This window comes from Scyliorhinus torazame, chromosome 7, assembly GCF_047496885.1.
Source record: "Scyliorhinus torazame isolate Kashiwa2021f chromosome 7, sScyTor2.1, whole genome shotgun sequence".
Taxonomy (NCBI): domain Eukaryota; kingdom Metazoa; phylum Chordata; class Chondrichthyes; order Carcharhiniformes; family Scyliorhinidae; genus Scyliorhinus; species Scyliorhinus torazame.
In genome coordinates this window covers 157,605,920-157,627,323 of record NC_092713.1, presented here as the reverse complement: position 1 = coordinate 157,627,323, position 21,404 = coordinate 157,605,920, and the positions used below count along the sequence as shown (strand labels likewise).

Below are 21,404 nucleotides of genomic sequence, written 5' to 3'. Positions count from 1 at the left end.
GAGAAACAGAGACAACCCTGTCACACAGCACCATGAGAATCAGAGACAACCCTGTCACACAGCACCATGAGAATCAGAGACAACACTGTCACACAGCACTATGAGATCAGAGACAACACTGTCACACAGCACAATGAGAAACAGAGACAACACTGTCACACAGCACCATGAGAGTCAGAGACAACACTGTCACACAGCACCATGAGAATCAGAGACAACACTGTCACACAGCACCATGAGAATCAGAGATAACACTGTCACACAGCACCATGAGATCAGAGACAACACTGTCACACAGCACCATGAGAATCAGAGACAACACTGTCACTCAGCACCATGAGATCAGAGACAACACTGTCACACAGCACCATGAGAAACAGAGACAACACTGTCACACAGCACCATGAGAAACAGAGACAACACTGTCACACAGCACCATGAGATCAGAGACAACACTGTCACACAGCACCATGAGAGTCAGAGACAACACTGTCACACAGCACCATGAGAATCAGAGACAACACTGTCACACAGCACCATGAGAATCAGAGACAACACTGTCACACAGCACCATGAGATCAGAGACAACACTGTCAGACAGCACCATGAGACCAGAGACAACACGGTCACACAGCACCATGAGAAACAGAGACAACACTGTCACACAGCACCATGAGAATCAGAAACAACACTGTCACACAGCAACATGTGAATCATAGACAACACTGTCACACAGCACCATGAGAATCAGAGACAACACTGTCACACAGCACCATGAGGATCAGAGACAACACTGGCACACAGCACCATGAGAATCAGAAACAACACTGTCACACAGCAACATGTGAATCATAGACAACACTGTCACACAGCAACATGACAATCAGAGACAACACTGTCACACAGCAACATTTCAATCAGAGACAACCCTGTCACACAGCACCATGAGAAACAGAGACAACCCTGTCACACAGCACCATGAGAATCAGAGACAACCCTGTCACACAGCACCATGAGAATCAGAGACAACTCTGTCACACAGCACCATGAGAATCAGGGACAACACTGTCACACAGCACCATGAGAATCAGAGACAACAGTGTTACACAGCACCATGAGGATCAGGGACAACACTGTCAAACAGCACCATGAGAATCAGGGACAACACTGCCACACAGCACCATGAGAACCAGAGACAACACTGTCACACAGCACCATGAGAATCAGAGACAACAGTATTACACAGCACAATGAGAATCAGGGACAACAATCGCCTGAGAATCAGAGAAAACACCGACACACACCACCATGTGAATCATGGAGCGCAATGTCACACAGCACCATGATAATCAGAGACAACACTGTCACACAGCACCACGACAGTCAGTGACTACACTGTCACACAGCACCATGACAGTCAGTGACAACACTGTCACATAACACCATGTGAATGACAGACAACACTGTCACACAGCAACATGAGAATCAAAGACAACACTTTCACACAGCACAGCGAGAATCAATGACAACACTTTCACACAGCACCATGTGAATCAGGGTCAACACCGTCACACAGCAACATGAGAATCAGAGACAACACTGGCACACAGCACCATGAGCATCGAGCCAACACTGTGACAGAGCACCATGATAATCAGGGACATTACTGTCACACAGCACCATGAGAGTCAGTGACAACACTGTAACACTGTCACATAGCACCATGAGAATCAGAGACAACACTGTCACATAGCACCATGAGCATCGAGACAACACTGTCACACAGCACCATGAGAATCAGGGACAACACTGTCACACAGCACCATGTGAATCAGAGACAACACTGTCACACAGCACCATGTGAATCAGGGTCAACACCGTCACATAGCACCATGAGAATCAGAGACAACACTGTCACACAGCACCATGAGAATCAGAGACAACACTGTCACACAGCACCATGAGAAACAGAGACAACCCTGTCACACAGCACCATGAGAATCAGAGACAACCCTGTCACACAGCACCATGAGAATCAGAGACAACACTGTCACACAGCACCATGAGTATCAGAGACAACCCTGTCATACAGCACCATGAGAAACAGAGACAAACCTGTCACACAGCACCATGAGAATCAGAGACAACCCTGTCACACAGCACCATGAGAATCAGAGACAACACTGTCACACAGCACCATGAGAAACAGAGACAACCCTGTCACACAGCACCATGAGTATCTGAGACAACACTGTCACACAGCACCATGAGAAACAGAGACAATCCTGTCACACAGCACCATGAGAAACAGAGACAACACTGTCACACAGCACCATGAGTATCAGAGACAACACTGTCACACAGCACCATGAGAATCAGAGACAACACTGTCACACAGCACCATCAGAATCAGAGACAACACTGTCACACAGCACCATGAGAAACAAAGACAACACTGTCACACAGCACCATGAAAATCAGTGACAACACTGTCACACAGCACTATGAGTATGAGCGACAACCCTGTCACACAGCACCATGAGTATCAGAGACAACACTGTCACACAGCATCATGAGAAACAGAGACAACCATGTCAGACAGCACCATGAGACTCAGAGACAACACTGTCACACAGCACCATGAGTATCAGAGACAACCCTGTCATACAGCACCATGAGAAACAGAGACAACCCTGTCACACAGCACCATGAGAATCAGAGACAACCCTGTCACACAGCACCATGAGAATCAGAGACAACACTGTCACACAGCACTATGAGATCAGAGACAACACTGTCACACAGCACCATGAGAATCAGAGACAACTCTGTCACACAGCACCATGAGAATGAGGGACAACACTGTCACACGGCACCATGAGAATCAGAGACAACACTGTCACACAGCACCATGAGGATCAGGGACAACACTGTCACACAGCACCATGAGAATCAGAGACAACAGTGTTACACAGCACCATGAGGATCAGGGACAACACTGTCAAACAGCACCATGAGAATCAGGGACAACACTGCCACACAGCACCATGAGAACCAGAGACAACACTGTCACACAGCACCATGAGAATCAGAGACAACAGTGTTACACAGCACAATGAGAATCAGGGACAACAATCGCCTGAGAATCAGAGAAAACACCGACACACACCACCATGTGAATCATGGAGCGCAATGTCACACAGCACCATGATAATCAGAGACAACACTGTCACACAGCACCACGACAGTCAGTGACTACACTGTCACACAGCACCATGACAGTCAGTGACAACACTGTCACATAACACCATGTGAATGAGGGACAACACTGTCACACAGCAACATGAGAATCAAAGACAACACTTTCACACAGCACAGCGAGAATCAATGACAACACTTTCACACAGCACCATGTGAATCAGGGTCAACACCGTCACACAGCAACATGAGAATCAGAGACAACACTGGCACACAGCACCATGAGCATCGAGCCAACACTGTGACAGAGCACCATGATAATCAGGGACATTACTGTCACACAGCACCATGAGAGTCAGTGACAACACTGTAACACTGTCACATAGCACCATGAGAATCAGAGACAACACTGTCACATAGCACCATGAGCATCGAGACAACACTGTCACACAGCACCATGAGAATCAGGGACAACACTGTCACACAGCACCATGTGAATCAGAGACAACACTGTCACACAGCACCATGTGAATCAGGGTCAACACCGTCACATAGCACCATGAGAATCAGAGACAACACTGTCACACAGCACCATGAGAATCAGAGACAACACTGTCACACAGCACCATGAGAAACAGAGACAACCCTGTCACACAGCACCATGAGAATCAGAGACAACCCTGTCACACAGCACCATGAGAATCAGAGACAACACTGTCACACAGCACCATGAGTATCAGAGACAACCCTGTCATACAGCACCATGAGAAACAGAGACAAACCTGTCACACAGCACCATGAGAATCAGAGACAACCCTGTCACACAGCACCATGAGAATCAGAGACAACACTGTCACACAGCACCATGAGAAACAGAGACAACCCTGTCACACAGCACCATGAGTATCTGAGACAACACTGTCACACAGCACCATGAGAAACAGAGACAATCCTGTCACACAGCACCATGAGAAACAGAGACAACACTGTCACACAGCACCATGAGTATCAGAGACAACACTGTCACACAGCACCATGAGAATCAGAGACAACACTGTCACACAGCACCATCAGAATCAGAGACAACACTGTCACACAGCACCATGAGAAACAAAGACAACACTGTCACACAGCACCATGAAAATCAGTGACAACACTGTCACACAGCACTATGAGTATGAGCGACAACCCTGTCACACAGCACCATGAGTATCAGAGACAACACTGTCACACAGCATCATGAGAAACAGAGACAACCATGTCAGACAGCACCATGAGACTCAGAGACAACACTGTCACACAGCACCATGAGTATCAGAGACAACCCTGTCATACAGCACCATGAGAAACAGAGACAACCCTGTCACACAGCACCATGAGAATCAGAGACAACCCTGTCACACAGCACCATGAGAATCAGAGACAACACTGTCACACAGCACTATGAGATCAGAGACAACACTGTCACACAGCACCATGAGAATCAGAGACAACTCTGTCACACAGCACCATGAGAATGAGGGACAACACTGTCACACGGCACCATGAGAATCAGAGACAACACTGTCACACAGCACCATGAGGATCAGGGACAACACTGTCACACAGCACCATGAGAATCAGAGACAACAGTGTTACACAGCACCATGAGGATCAGGGACAACACTGTCAAACAGCACCATGAGAATCAGGGACAACACTGCCACACAGCACCATGAGAACCAGAGACAACACTGTCACACAGCACCATGAGAATCAGAGACAACAGTGTTACACAGCACAATGAGAATCAGGGACAACAATCGCCTGAGAATCAGAGAAAACACCGACACACACCACCATGTGAATCATGGAGCGCAATGTCACACAGCACCATGATAATCAGAGACAACACTGTCACACAGCACCACGACAGTCAGTGACTACACTGTCACACAGCACCATGACAGTCAGTGACAACACTGTCACATAACACCATGTGAATGAGGGACAACACTGTCACACAGCAACATGAGAATCAAAGACAACACTTTCACACAGCACAGCGAGAATCAATGACAACACTGTCACACAGCACCATGTGAATCAGGGTCAACACCGTCACACAGCATCATGAGATCAGAGACATCACTGTCACACAGCACCATGTGAATCAGGGTCAACACCGTCACACAGCACCATTAGAATCAGAGACAACACTGTCACACAGCACCATGATAATCAGGGACAATACCGTCACACAGCACCATGAGAGTCAGTGACAACACTGTAACACTGTCACATAGCACCATGAGCATCGAGACAACACTGTCACACAGCACCATGAGAATCAGGGACAACACTGTATCACAGCACCAATAGAATCAGAGACAACACTGTCACACAGCAACATGTGAATCAGAGACAACACTGTCACACAGCACCATGAGAATCAGAGACAACACTGTCACACAGCACCATGTGAATCAGAGACAACACTGTCACACAGCACCATGAGAATCAGAGACAACACTGCCACACAGCTCCTTGAGAATCAGAGACAACACTGTCACACAGCACCATGAGCATCGAGCCAACACTGTCACACAGCACCATGAGAATCAGAGACAACACTGTCACACAGCACCATGAGATTCAGAGACAACACTGTCACACAGCACCATGAGTATCAGAGACAACTCTGTCACACAGCTCCATGAGAATCGAAGACAACACAGTCACACAGCACCATGAGAATCAGAGACAACACTGCCACACAGCACCATGAGAATCAGAGACAACACTGTCGCACAGCACCATGAGAATCAGAGACAACACTATCACAGAGCACCATGTGAATCAGGGACAACAGTTTCACACAGCACCATGAGAATCAGGGACAACACTGTCACACAGCACCATGAGAATCAGAGACAACACTGTCACACAGCACCATGTGAATCAGAGACAACACTGTCACACAGCACCATGAGAATCAGTGACAACACTGTCACACAGCACCATGAGAATCAGTGACAACACTGTCACACAGCACCATGAGGATCAGGGACAACACTGTCAAACAGCACCATGAGAATCAGGGACAACACTGCCACACAGCACCATGAGAACCAGAGACAACAGTGTTACACAGCACAATGAGAATCAGGGACAACAATCGCCTGAGAATCAGAGAAAACACCGACACACACCACCATGTGAATCATGGAGCGCAATGTCACACAGCACCATGATAATCAGAGACAACACTGTCACACAGCACCACGACAGTCAGTGACTACACTGTCACACAGCACCATGACAGTCAGTGACAACACTGTCACATAACACCATGTGAATGAGGGACAACACTGTCACACATCAACATGTGAATCAGAGACAACACTGTCACACAGCACCATGTGAATCAGGGTCAACACCGTCACACAGCACCATGTGAATCAGAGACAACACTGTCACACAGCACCATGTGAATCAGGGTCAACACTGTAACACTGTCACATAGCACCATGAGAATCAGGGACAACACTGTCACACAGCACCATGTGAATCAGAGACAACACTGTCACACAGCACCATGTGAATCAGGGTCAACACCGTCACATAGCACCATGTGAATCAGAGACAACACTGTCATACAGAACCATGAGAATCAGAGACAACACTGTCACACAGCACCATGTGAATCAGGGTCAACACCGTCACACAGCACCATGAGAATCAGAGACAACACTGTCACACAGCACCATGAGAATCAGAGACAACACTGTCACACAGCACCATGAGATCAGAGACAACACTGTCACACAGCACCATGAGAATCAGAGACAACACTGTCACACAGCACCATGAGAATCAGAGACAACACTGGCACACAGCACCATGAGCATCGAGCCAACACTGTCACACAGCACCATGAGAATCAAAGACAACACTGTCACACAGCACCATGAGAATCAGAGACAACACTGCCACACAGGACCATGTGAATCATGGACAACACTCTCACATAGCACCATGAGAACCAGAGACAAACACTGCCACACAGCACCATGTGAATCAGAGACAACACTGTCACACGGCACCATGAGAATCAAAGACAACACTGTCACACAGCACCATGAACATCAAGACAACACTGTCACACAGCACCATGAGAATCAGAGACAACACTGTCACAGATGAACATGACCATCAGATACAATAATTGCATGAGAAACAGTATCATATAGCACCATGAGAATCAGAGACAACACTGTCACACAGCACCATGACAATCTGGTGCAACAATCGCCTGAGAATCAGAGAAAACACCGACACACACCACCATGTGAATCATGGAGCGCAATGTCACACAGCACCATGATAATCAGAGACAAAAGTGTCACACAGCAACATGACAGTCAGTGACAACACTGTCACATAACACCATTAGAATCAGAGACAACACTGTCACACAGCACTATGAGCATCGAGACAACACTGTCACACAGCACCATGATAATCAGGGACAATACCGTCACACAGCACCATGAGAGTCAGTGACAACACTGTAACACTGTCACATAGCACCATGAGCATCGAGACAACACTGTCACACAGCACCATGAGAATCAGGGACAACACTGTCATACAGCACCATGTGAATCAGAGGCAATACTGTATCACAGCACCAATAGAATCAGAGACAACACTGTCACACAGCAACATGTGAATCAGAGACATCCCTGTCACACAGCACCATGAGCATCGAGCCAACACTGTCACACAGCACCTTGTGAATCAGAGACAACACTGTCACACAGCAACATGTGAATCAGAGACAACACTGTCACACAGCACCATGAGAATCAGAGACAACACTGCCACACAGCTCCTTGAGAATCAGAGACAACACTGTCACACAGCACCATGAGCATCGAGCCAACACTGTCACACAGCACCATGAGAATCAGAGACAACACTGTCACACAGCACCATGTGAATCAGGGTCAACACCGTCACACAGCACCATGTGAATCAGAGACAACACTGTCACTCAGCACCATGTGAATCAGAGACAACACTGTCACACAGCACCATGAGCATCGAGCCAACACTGTCACACAGCACTATGAGAATCAGAGACAACACTGTCACACAGCACCATGAGCATCGAGCCAACACTGTCACACAGCACCATGAGAATCAGAGACAACACTGTCACACAGCACCATGAGAATCAGAGACAACACTGTCACACAGCACCATGTGAATCAGAGACAACACTGTCACACAGCACCATGAGCATCGAGCCAACACTGTCACACAGCACCATGAGAATCAGAGACAACACTGTCACACAGCACCATGAGAATCAGAGACAACACTGTCACATAGCACCATGAGAATCAGAGACAACACTATCACAGAGCACCATGTGAATCAGGGACAACAGTTTCACACAGCACCATGAGAATCAGGGACAACAGTGTCATATAGCACCATGAGAATCAGAGACAACACTGTCACACAGCACCATGAGAATCAGAGACAACACTATCACAGAGCACCATGTGAATCAGGGACAACAGTTTCACACAGCACCATGAGAATCAGGGACAACAGTGTCATATAGCACCATGAGAATCAGAGACAACACTGTCACACAGCACCATGCGAATCATAGACAACACTGTCGCACAGCACCATGTGAATCAGAGACAACACTGTCACACAGCACCATGAGAATCAGTGACAACACTGTCACACAGCACCATGAGCATTGTGACAACACTGTCGCACAGCCACATGTGAATCAGAGACAACACTGTCACACAGCACCGTGAGAATTAGAGACAACACTGTCACACAGCACCATGAGATCAGAGACAACACTGTCACACAGCACCATGAGAATCAGGGACAACACTGTCATACAGCACCATGTGAATCAGAGGCAATACTGTATCACAGCACCAATAGAATCAGAGACAACACTGTCACACAGCAACATGTGAATCAGAGACATCCCTGTCACACAGCACCATGAGCATCGAGCCAACACTGTCACACAGCACCTTGTGAATCAGAGACAACACTGTCACACAGCAACATGTGAATCAGAGATAACACTGTCACACAGCACCATGAGAATCAGAGACAACACTGCCACACAGCTCCTTGAGAATCAGAGACAACACTGTCACACAGCACCATGAGCATCGAGCCAAAACTGTCACACAGCACCATGAGAATCAGAGACAACTCTGTCACACAGCACCATGAGAATCAGAGACAACTCTGTCACACAGCACCATGTGAATCAGGGTCAACACCGTCACATAGCACCATGAGAATCAGAGACAACACTGTCACACAGCATCTTGAGAATTAGAGACAACACTGCCACACAGCACCTTCAGAATCAGAGATAACACTGTCACATAGCACCATGAGAATCAGAGACAACACTGTCACACAGCACCATGAGATCAGAGACAACACTGTCACACAGCACCATGAGAATCAGAGACAACACTGTCACACAGCACCATGAGCATCGAGACAACACTGTCAGACAGCACCATGTGAATTAGAAAAAAAGCTCTCACACACCATGAGAACCAGAGACAACACTGTCACACAGCACCATGAGATCAGAGACAACACTGTCACACAGCACCATGAGAACCAGAGACAACACTGTCACACAGCACCATGAGAATCAGAAAAAACGCTGTCACACACCATGAGAATCACAGAAAACACTGTCACACAGCACCATGAGAAACAGAAGCATCATTATCAGACATCACCATGGGAATCAGGAACTACGCTGTCACACAGCTCGATGAGAATCAGGAACAACACTGTCACACAGCACCATGAGATTCAGAGACAAGTCTGTGGCACAGCACCATGAGAATCAGAGACAACACTGGCACACAGCACCATGAGAATCAGAGACAACACTGTCGTGCAGCACCATGAGAATCAGGGACAACAGTGTAATATAGCACCATGAGAATCAGAGACAACACTGTCACATAGCACCATGAGCCTCGAGACAACACTGTCACACAGCACCATGAGAATCAGGGACAACACTGTCATACAGCACCATGCGAATCATAGACAACACTGTCATGCAGCACCATGAGAATCAGGGACAACAGTGTCATATAGCACCATGAGAATCAGAGACAACACTGTCACACAGCACCATGCGAATCATAGACAACACTGTCGCACAGCACCATGTGAATCAGAGACAACACTGTCACACAGCACCATGAGAATCAGTGACAACACTGTCACACAGCACCATGAGCATTGTGACAACACTGTCGCACAGCCACATGTGAATCAGAGACAACACTGTCACACAGCACCATGAGAATCAGAGACAACACTGTCACACAGCACCATGAGAATCAGTGACAACACTGTCACACAGCACCATGAGCATTGTGACAACACTGTCGCACAGCCACATGTGAATCAGAGACAACACTGTCACACAGCACCATGAGAATCAGACACAACACTGTCACACAGCACCGTGAGAATCAGAGACAACACTGTCACACAGCACCATGAGATCAGAGACAACACTGTCACACAGCACCATGAGATCAGAGACAACACTGTCACACAGCACCATGAGCATTGTGACAACACTGTCGCACAGCACCATGTGAATCAGAGACAACACTGTCACACAGCACCATGAGCATTGTGACAACACTGTCACACAGCACCATGAGATCAGAGACAACACTGTCACACAGCACAATGAGAATCAGAAAAAAAGCTCTCACACACCATGAGAATCAGAGACAACACTGTCACACAGCACCATGAGAATCAGAGACAACTCTGTCACACAGCACCATGAGAATCAGAGACAACACTATCACAGAGCACCATGAGAATCAGGGACAACACTGTCACATAGCACCATGAGAATCAGAGACAACACTTTCACACAGCATCTTGAGAATTAGAGACAACACTGCCACACAGCACCTTCAGAATCAGAGATAACACTGTCACATAGCACCATGAGAATCAGAGACAACACTGTCACACAGCACCATGAGAATCAGAGACAACACTGTCACACAGCACCATGAGCATCGAGACAACACTGTCAGACAGCACCATGTGAATCAGAAAAAAAGCTCTCACACACCATGAGAACCAGAGACAACACTGTCACACAGCACCATGAGATCAGAGACAACACTGTCATACAGCACCATGAGAATCAGAAAAAACGCTGTCACACACCATGAGAATCACAGAAAACACTGTCACACAGCACCATGAGAAACAGAAGCATCATTATCAGACATCACCATGGGAATCAGGAACTACGCTGTCACACAGCTCGATGAGAATCAGGAACAACACTGTCACACAGCACCATGAGATTCAGAGACAAGTCTGTGGCACAGCACCATGAGAATCAGAGACAACACTGGCACACAGCACCATGAGAATCAGAGACAACACTGTCGTGCAGCACCATGAGAATCAGGGACAACAGTGTAATATAGCACCATGAGAATCAGAGACAACACTGTCACATAGCACCATGAGCCTCGAGACAACACTGTCACACAGCACCATGAGAATCAGGGACAACACTGTCATACAGCACCATGCGAATCATAGACAACACTGTCATGCAGCACCATGAGAATCAGGGACAACAGTGTCATATAGCACCATGAGAATCAGAGACAACACTGTCACACAGCACCATGCGAATCATAGACAACACTGTCGCACAGCACCATGTGAATCAGAGACAACACTGTCACACAGCACCATGAGAATCAGTGACAACACTGTCACACAGCACCATGAGCATTGTGACAACACTGTCGCACAGCCACATGTGAATCAGAGACAACACTGTCACACAGCACCGTGAGAATCAGAGACAACACTGTCACACAGCACCATGAGATCAGAGACAACACTGTCACACAGCACCATGAGCATTGTGACAACACTGTCGCACAGCACCATGTGAATCAGAGACAACACTGTCACACAGCACCATGAGCATTGTGACAACACTGTCACACAGCACCATGAGATCAGAGACAACACTGTCACACAGCACAATGAGAATCAGAAAAAAAGCTCTCACACACCATGAGAATCAGAGACAACACTGTCACACAGCACCATGAGATCAGAGACAACACTGTCACACAGCACCATGAGAAACAGAGGCATCATTATCAGACATCACCATGGGAATCAGGAACTACACTGTCACACAGCACAATGAGAATCAGAGACAACACTGTCACACAGCACCATGGGAATCAGAGACAACACTGTCACACAGCACCATGTGAATCAGAGACAAGACTGTCACACAGGACCAAGAAAATCAGAGACAACACTGTCACACAGCACCATGAAAATCAGAGACAACACTGTTACACAGCACCATGAGCATCGAGACAACACCGTCAGACAGCACCATGTGAATCAGAGCCAATACTGTCACACAGCACCATGTGAATCAGAGACAACACTGTCAGACAGCACCATGAAAATCATGGACAACAGTGTCATTTCGCACCATGGGAATCAGAGACAGCACTGTTACACAGCACCACGTGAATCAGAGACAACAATGTCACACAGCACCATGAGAATCAGAGACAACACTGTCACATAGCACCATGAGAATCAGAGACAACACTGTCACACAGCACCATGAGAATCAGAGACAACACTGTCACATAGCACCATGAGAATCAGGGACAACACTGTCACACAGCACCATGAGATCAGAGACAACACTGTCACACAGCACCATGTGAATCAGAGACAACACTGTCACACTGCACCATGTGAATCAGAGACAACACTGTCACACAGCACCATGAGAATCAGAGACAACACTGCCACACAGCACCTTCAGAATCAGAGACAACACTGTCACAGAGCACCATGAGAATCAGAGACAACACTGCCACACAGCACCTTCAGAATCAGAGACAACACTGTCACACAGCACCATGTGAATCAGAGACAACAGTGTCACACAGTGCCATGTGAATCAGGGACAACAGTGTCATATAGCACCATGGGAATCAGAGACAACACTGTCACACAGCACCATGAGAATCAGAGACAACAGTGTCACACAGTACCATGTAGGCTGTCATGATATTCAAACACACACATCATGATAGACACACCAACAGACAAATCAGAACACACAACACCACAACCAATGACAGAAAGATATAAAAGCACAGACACGACCCCCGGTGGTCAGTATTAGCTGCAGAGGAGAACCAGGACACATCTGTTACCAATCACACTCAGGGAGACAGCACGTGCAGAGTATCCAGAACGAACTGTATTATAAGAGTTATAATAAAATAGAGTTGTACCACATACAACTGTGTTGGCTCATCTGTGCACCAGAGCACCCAACACCACATGGTACAGGAGTGGATCGATACCTGCCGGCATACCTCAGTGTACAGAGACAACCAGCAGTGCCCAGGCAAAATGATAGAGCTCCCGGTTCCGCAGCCGCTCCAGTGCTACGGCGATCTCCGCGAAAACTGGCGGCGATTTCGGCAAATGTTCGAATTGTTCCTGGTGGCAGCTGAACTCCAAGACCTGGATGATAGCGAAAAAATTGAATTTCTCCTCACCATCGCCGGTGCAAGGGCAAGAGAAATATTCACAAGGTTCAGGTTCTTCAGGAGGCAGCAAAGGTACGATTACCAGGCAGTCCTGGACAAATTCTCCAAGTACTGTGAAGAAAACGCAATCCAATCGGCAAATAAAGGTAAGAAAAGCTGCAGTACTCACCTCGTGGCTGGGATCCCGGAGCCCGAATTCCCAGAAGCCAAAATCCCGGGCCTAAGAGAAGGCTGGGTCGAGGTCGGCGGCCATCTTGCTAAAGGTATAACGCTAGCACAGTTGCGCGAGCAGTGCGCAGAACCGGAAGTTTCGTTTGCGCATGCGCGAGATGCTGCGCATGCGCAGTCAAGAAAACGGCCATCGGTAAAGGAACAGCGATCTGAGCATGCGCAGTCGCTTCCTACGTGCTACATACCGAGCGTCAGGATGTCAGAGGCCCCAGACTGCACCAATTTAAAAGGGAAATGTCCCAAATCCAATTTAAAAGGGAAACGTCCCAAATCAAAAAAACAAAAATCTGTTAAAGCTGTAAAACAACCTTCCCTCACCTGGAATGACAGCACAGTGCCGCAAATTGACCCAGGAGATGAATTTGACCTCCGAAGAACCCTCCGACAAGCAGTTACCTACGCACAAGCCAATGATTCCGACCTTGAATACTTCGATGACGATCTTTACAGTGTTTCCGGACCTCGCGAGCCCAATGATAGCTCCGTGGTCCTCTATGACTATGACTCGGACGAACCTTTCGTGTTGCACATTGGCGGCCCCCACATTGAATCCGACGCAGATGCGGATTCATTTTTCGGATTTGAGGATCTTCAATCCAGCAGATATGACGTTCCAACTTATCAGTACCGGATGATGCTGCAGCCTGACATTAACAGACAGGGAGCGGTGCAAGCACACGGAGAGTGCCCTGCTGCCACACAGAGCGTGGTCCACGTCCCGCTCAACGTTCCCGACTCTATGAAAGAAGACATGCAAGACTCCAGAGTGCAGTCCTCGCATGAACCAGAAGTGACTCCAGTGTCACAAGCTTCCACAGCAAGCTCGTGGACAGACTCCACAATTGCAGAAATGCAAGACTCCAGAGCGCAGTCCTTGCACGGACAAGAAGTGACTCCAGTGTCACAAGCCTCCACAGAGAGCTCGTGGACAGCCTCCACGATAGAGGCAACGCAAGACTCCAGAGCGCAGTCCTTGCACGAACAAGAAGTGACTCCAGTGTCACAAGCCTCCACAGAGAGCTTGTGGACAGCCTCCACGATAGAAGCAACGCAAGACTCCAGAGCGCAGTCCTTGCACGAACAAGAAGTGACTCCAGTGTCACAAGCCTCCACAGAGAGCTCGTGGACAGCCTCCACGATAGAAGCAACGCAAGACTCCAGAGCGCAGTCCTTGCACGAACAAGAAGTGACTCCAGTGTCACAAGCCTCCACAGAGAGCTCGTGGACGGACTCCACGATGGAAGGAACGCAAGACTCCAGAGCGCAGTCCTTGCAGGAACAAGACCATGAGGGTCTAGCAACCTCTCCTGACCAACCAGCGGCAGACGATGCAAATCTGCCATGCTCACGTGAACAGCAAGAAGGCTATAACAGCCTACCATGCTCCACTACACAGCAGCATGAACATGACGGTCTCTCATGCTACAATGAAGGGCACAGCGCTGAAGACTGTTCAAGCCCAACTGAAGACAAGCCAAAGGAATCGCCTCGTCCAAGCCCGAAGAAAAAAGGTTTATGCGCTGACCTTCAGGATCATTATAGCCGAACAGAGATTAATAATGCTGCACGGCCACAGAAGGATGCTGAGGATTTGCTAAAGAAATTTATTGAATGTTTAACTTGCAAGGAGCAGACTGAGAATTGCCAGTGTTTTAGTACGGATCGAAAAAATGGACAAGACATTGATCCTCAGGTAATGGAAATAACACAACCTGAATCATATCTACAGCAGGGACAAATGTCTCCCTTCAACACAACACCACAAAATCCCAACTTCGGAGACCAGCAGTTAGTCAGTAATGACTCTTCAAACCTTGAGGGGAACATTAATTGCATTGAACCTATACACGCTCCACTGATTATTGAGCAGAACATTGGAGCAAGAATCCTGAGGACACCGACATCGAGTAGCCAGATAACGAATTTAAAACCCACAGCAGTTTCAAGTGAACCAAGTGTGCTTTCCACTAATGGTGAAGATGCAGATAAGGTCGACCCGATTATCCATTGTACCACACTAACCCCAGTGATTAAGCAGTTATGTATGGGGAGTATAATGTGGGCAATTGAGAACAGTAAAAGAGAGACTGTGACCATGCCAGTCCCAGCAAAATCAGACCCAGAGACCATGAAGGCATGTACATTAGACAAAGATACATATGAGGCACCTGAGAAGAAAAGTGAAACGGAATGTTCTTTGGAAAATAGTACAATGTCGATAGAAACATTGGATCCTATATTCGAGACCATACCTATGGGAGAATTTGGGGGGAATAAACAAGGTTCTGCAATGTCTGGGGGAAGTTTTAAAATTCCAAAGAAGAAAAGCCCAAATGAAGGACAACGGCAAGACAATGACAGTCCACCGACATGGTGTGCACCACCAGATGAAAACTCTGACAATTTACCCAACCCTAGTGAACAGCAAGCTGCTAATGAGGATCTATCCACGGGATGTGAGACGAGTGACAACAGCATCCCACTTCCCATGCAAAAGGTGCAAGGTGACAGACCTCGCCTAGTGCGTACCGAGGCACTCGACGATCACGGTGGGACCACTGACGACTGCGGTGGCAGCGCACCGCTTCCACCCTCGATGGCTCGACCCTCTCCACTGGTTGGTGCATTCCTGCATGTTCCGACTCCAGAAGTGCAGCTTCAGGGAATCTCGGCTGCCTCCAGTGAACCTGTTGGGACTCCGGACGGGGGGCATCGACGGAAGGCAGACCGGACTCCAGATGGGGAGCAGCCAAGCGCCGACTCTGATTCGCGCACGCCAGACCTTGCTCCGGACGGGCGGTGTCGCGGCCTCGGTGATGGCACGCTCAGGGTGACGGCGGATGCCACGGCGACAGGGAATGGATCGCGTGGCAGTCCCACTGGGTCGGCAGTGGCAACCAGCACCGGCGGTCCAAGATGGACACACCAATTCGCGCCATCGCCAGACGTTGATGCGAGCAACAATTCTCTCTCCAAGGCGACATGCTTCGACGTTTCTCTGCGGAGTCGCCCTTCCGGCACAGCAGGTGGCCGGAACCAGCGTACACGGTCTCGGCCAACTTCCACATCTGGCACAGTCATCGCCTTGCATGATATTAGTGATGGTGCTACTTCGATGGCAACGACCCATCGGCTACAAGATGCCGTCCACCACAAACATAAAAAGAAAAAGACTCCACCTTGTTCCTGGCATGCAGGGCGGATGGATTGGTGCGTAGGCGCAATCAGCGAGCTTTGCACCGCCTTCCACGCTCGCAACTGAACCGTACGCACACGCCGGATCCTCCACTGGTTCCCAAGGATGACTTCGTGGAGATGCCACGGATCATGCCCCTTCCATCGCCACCAGAACCAAACCACAGCCAAGGCACCACTAACAAAGATGTTGAATGTTATATTTGCACGAATGAAAAAACCAAGCACTGCACGAAGTACAACAAATGGTAAAGTAGAGACTTCGGCAACAGCATCACCTCCAACAGTCCAAGGTGAACCAGCGTGACCCCAAATCTCCACAGCTGAACCGGCTTGAGGACCAGCCCATTCTTGAGGCGGTCACCCATTAGACTGGACTTATAACGCTGTTCATACGTTCAAAAAGTCAAACACTTCTGTATTATAACCTGTTGTTGTTTATTGTTCCAGATATCGTCTGACCAGACCAATGTTCAAGTTTTTTTTTTTTTTTTTTTCTCTCGCATCCAAGTTTTGTTATGGTACAACCTTGTTAGTGTGACGCACCCGACATCGCCCCATGTAAATAGTTACGTCATATACACACGCTGTACATAACACACACACACACTCTTCGATGCACTCACGACACAATTATATTTATAACCACGTAGGCACATATCTTTGTAAAAAGGAAGGAATGTCATGATATTCAAACACACACATCATGATAGACACACCAACAGACAAATCAGAACACACAACACCACAACCAATGACAGAAAGATATAAAAGCACAGACACGACCCCCGGTGGTCAGTATTAGCTGCAGAGGAGAACCAGGACACATCTGTTACCAAACACACTCAGGGAGACAGCACGTGCAGAGTATCCAGAACGAACTGTATTATAAGAGTTATAATAAAATAGAGTTGTACCACATACAACTGTGTTGGCTCATCTGTGCACCAGAGCACCCAACACCACAGAGGCAACACTGTCACACAGCTCGATGAGAATCAGGAACAACACTGTCACACAGCACCATGAGAATCAGAGACAACACTGTCACACAGCACCATGTGAATCAGGGACAACAATGTCACATAGCACCATGGAATTCAGAGACAACACTGCACACAGCACCATCTGAATTAGAGACAACACTGCGACCCAGCACCATGAGAATCAGAGACAACACTGCCACACAGCACCATGAGATCAGAGACAACACTGTCACAGAGCACCATGAGAATCAGAGACAACACTGTCACACAGCACCATGAGAATCAGAGACAACAGTGTCACACAGAACCATGTGAATCAGGGACAACAGTGTCACACAGCACCATGAGAATCAGAGACAACACTGTCACAGATGAACATGACCATCAGATACAATAATCGCATGAGAAACAGTATCATATAGCACCATGAGAATCAGAGACAATCGTGTCACACAGCACCATGTGAATCAGAGACAACAGTGTCACACAGCACCATGAGAATCAGAGACAACACTTATATTCAGCACCATGAGCATCGAGATAACACTGTCACAGAGCACCATGAGAGTCAGTGACAACGCTGTCACACAGCACCATGAGAATCAGAGACAACACTATCACAGAGCACCATGTGAATGAGGGGCAACACTGTCACATAGCACCATGAGATCAGAGACAACACTGTCACATAGCACAATGAGAATCAGAGACAACACTGTCACACAGCACCATGAGAATCAGAGACAACACTGTCACACAGCACCAGGAGCATCGAGACAACACTGTCACACAGCACCATGAGAATCAGAGACAACACTATCACAGGGCACCATGTGAATGAGGGGCAACACCGTCACATAGCACCATGAGAATCAGAGACAACACTGTCACACCGCACCATGAGAATCAGAGACAACACTGTCACACAGCACCATGAGAATCAGGGACAACACTGTGCACAGCACCATGTGAATCAGAGACAATACTGTCACACAGCACCAATAGAATCAGAGACAACACTGTCACAAAGCACCATGAGAATCAGAGACAACAGTGTCACACAGCACCATGTGAATCAGGGTCAACACCGTCACATAGCACCATGAGAATCAGAGACAACACTGTCACACAGCACCATGAGAATCAGAGACAACACTGGCGCACAGCACCATGAGCATCGAGACAACACTGTCACACAGCACCATGAGAATCAGAGACAACACTTTCACACAGCACCATGAGAATCAGAGACAAACACTGCCACACAGCACCATGTGAATCAGGGACAACAGTGTCACACAGCACCATGAGAATCAAAGACAACATTGTCACACAGCACCATGTGAATCAGAGACAACACTGTCACACGGCACCATGAGAATCAAAGACAACACTGTCACACAGCACCATGAACATCAAGACAACACTGTCACACAGCACCATGAGAATCAGAGACAACACTGTCACTGATGAACATGACCATCAGATACAATAATCGCATGAGAAACAGTGTCATATAGCACCATGAGAATCAGAGACAACACTGTCACAGAGCAACATGACAATCAGATACAATAATCGCATGAGAATCAGCGAAAACACACACACAGCACCCTGACAATTTTTCTGTGAGCAGCTCAATAAATCATTAAGAAAAGAAAATAAAATACATAATAGGGCAACAATCAGAGACAACACTGTCACACAGCACCTTGACAATCAGGTGCAACAATCGCCTGAGAATCAGAGAAAACACCGACACACACCACCATGTGAATCATGGAGCGCAATGTCACACAGCACCATGATAATCAGAGACAACAATGTCACACAGCACCATGAGAAGCAGAGACAACACTGTCACACAGCACCATGATAATCAGAGACAACACTGTCACACAGCACCATGACAGTCAGTGACAACACTGTCACATAACACCATGAGAATCAGGGACAACACTGTCACACAGCAACATGATAATCAGAGACAACACTGTCACACAGCACCATGACAGTCAGGGACAACACTGTCACACAGTACCATGAGAATCAGAGACAACACTGTCACACAGCACCATGAGAATCAGAGACAACAGTTTCACACAGTACCATGATAATCAGAGACAACACTGTCACATAACACCATGAGAATCAGGGACAACAGTGTCACACAGCAACATGACAGTCAGTGACAACACTGTAACACAATCACATAGCAACATGAGCATCGAGACAACACTGTCACACAGCACCATGTGAATCAGAGACAACACTGTCACACAGCACCATGAGAATCAGAGACATCACTGCCAGACAGCACCATGTGAATCAGGGACATCAGTGACACACAGCACCATGAGGATAAGAGAAAACAGTGTCACACAGCACCATGTGAATCAGAGACAACACTGTCACACAGCTCAATGAGAATCAGGAACAACACAGTCACACAGCACCATGAGAATCAGAGACAACACCGTCACACAGCACCATGTGAATCAGGGACAACAATGTCACATAGCACCATGGAATTCAGAGACAACACTGTCACACAGCATCATGTGAATCAGAGACAACACTGTCACACAGCACCATGAAAATCAGAGACAACACTGTCAAACAGCACCACGGGAATCAGAGACAACACTGTCACACAGCACCATGAGAATCAGAGACAACACTGTCACGCAGCACCATGAGAATCAGAGACAACACTGTCACGCAGCACCATGTGAATCAGAGACAACACTGTCACACAGCACCATGAGAATCAGAGACAACACTGTCACGCAGCACCATGAGAATCAGAGACAACACTGTCACACAGCACCACGAAAATCAGAGACAACACTGTTACACAGCACCATGAGCATCGAGTCAACACTGTCAGACAGCACCATGTGAATCAGAGCCAATACTGTCACACAGCACCAAGTGAATCAGAGACTACACTGTCAGACAGCACCATGAATATCATGGACAACAGTGTCCTTTCGCACCATGGGAATCAGAGACAGCACTGTTACACAGCACCACGTGAATCAGAGACAACACTGTCACACAGCACCATGTGAATCAGAGACAACACTGTCACACAGCACCATGTGAATCAGAGACAACA

At 47.8% G+C, this 21,404-nt stretch overlaps 1 protein-coding gene across 1 annotated transcript in view; it reads right to left on the bottom strand.

Annotated features, from left to right (window-relative positions):
* LOC140426644 (LIM homeobox transcription factor 1-alpha-like) overlaps nucleotides 1-21,404 on the bottom strand; it is a 1,145,411-nt gene that overhangs the window by 240,833 nt on the left and 883,174 nt on the right. The window lies entirely within an intron of this gene.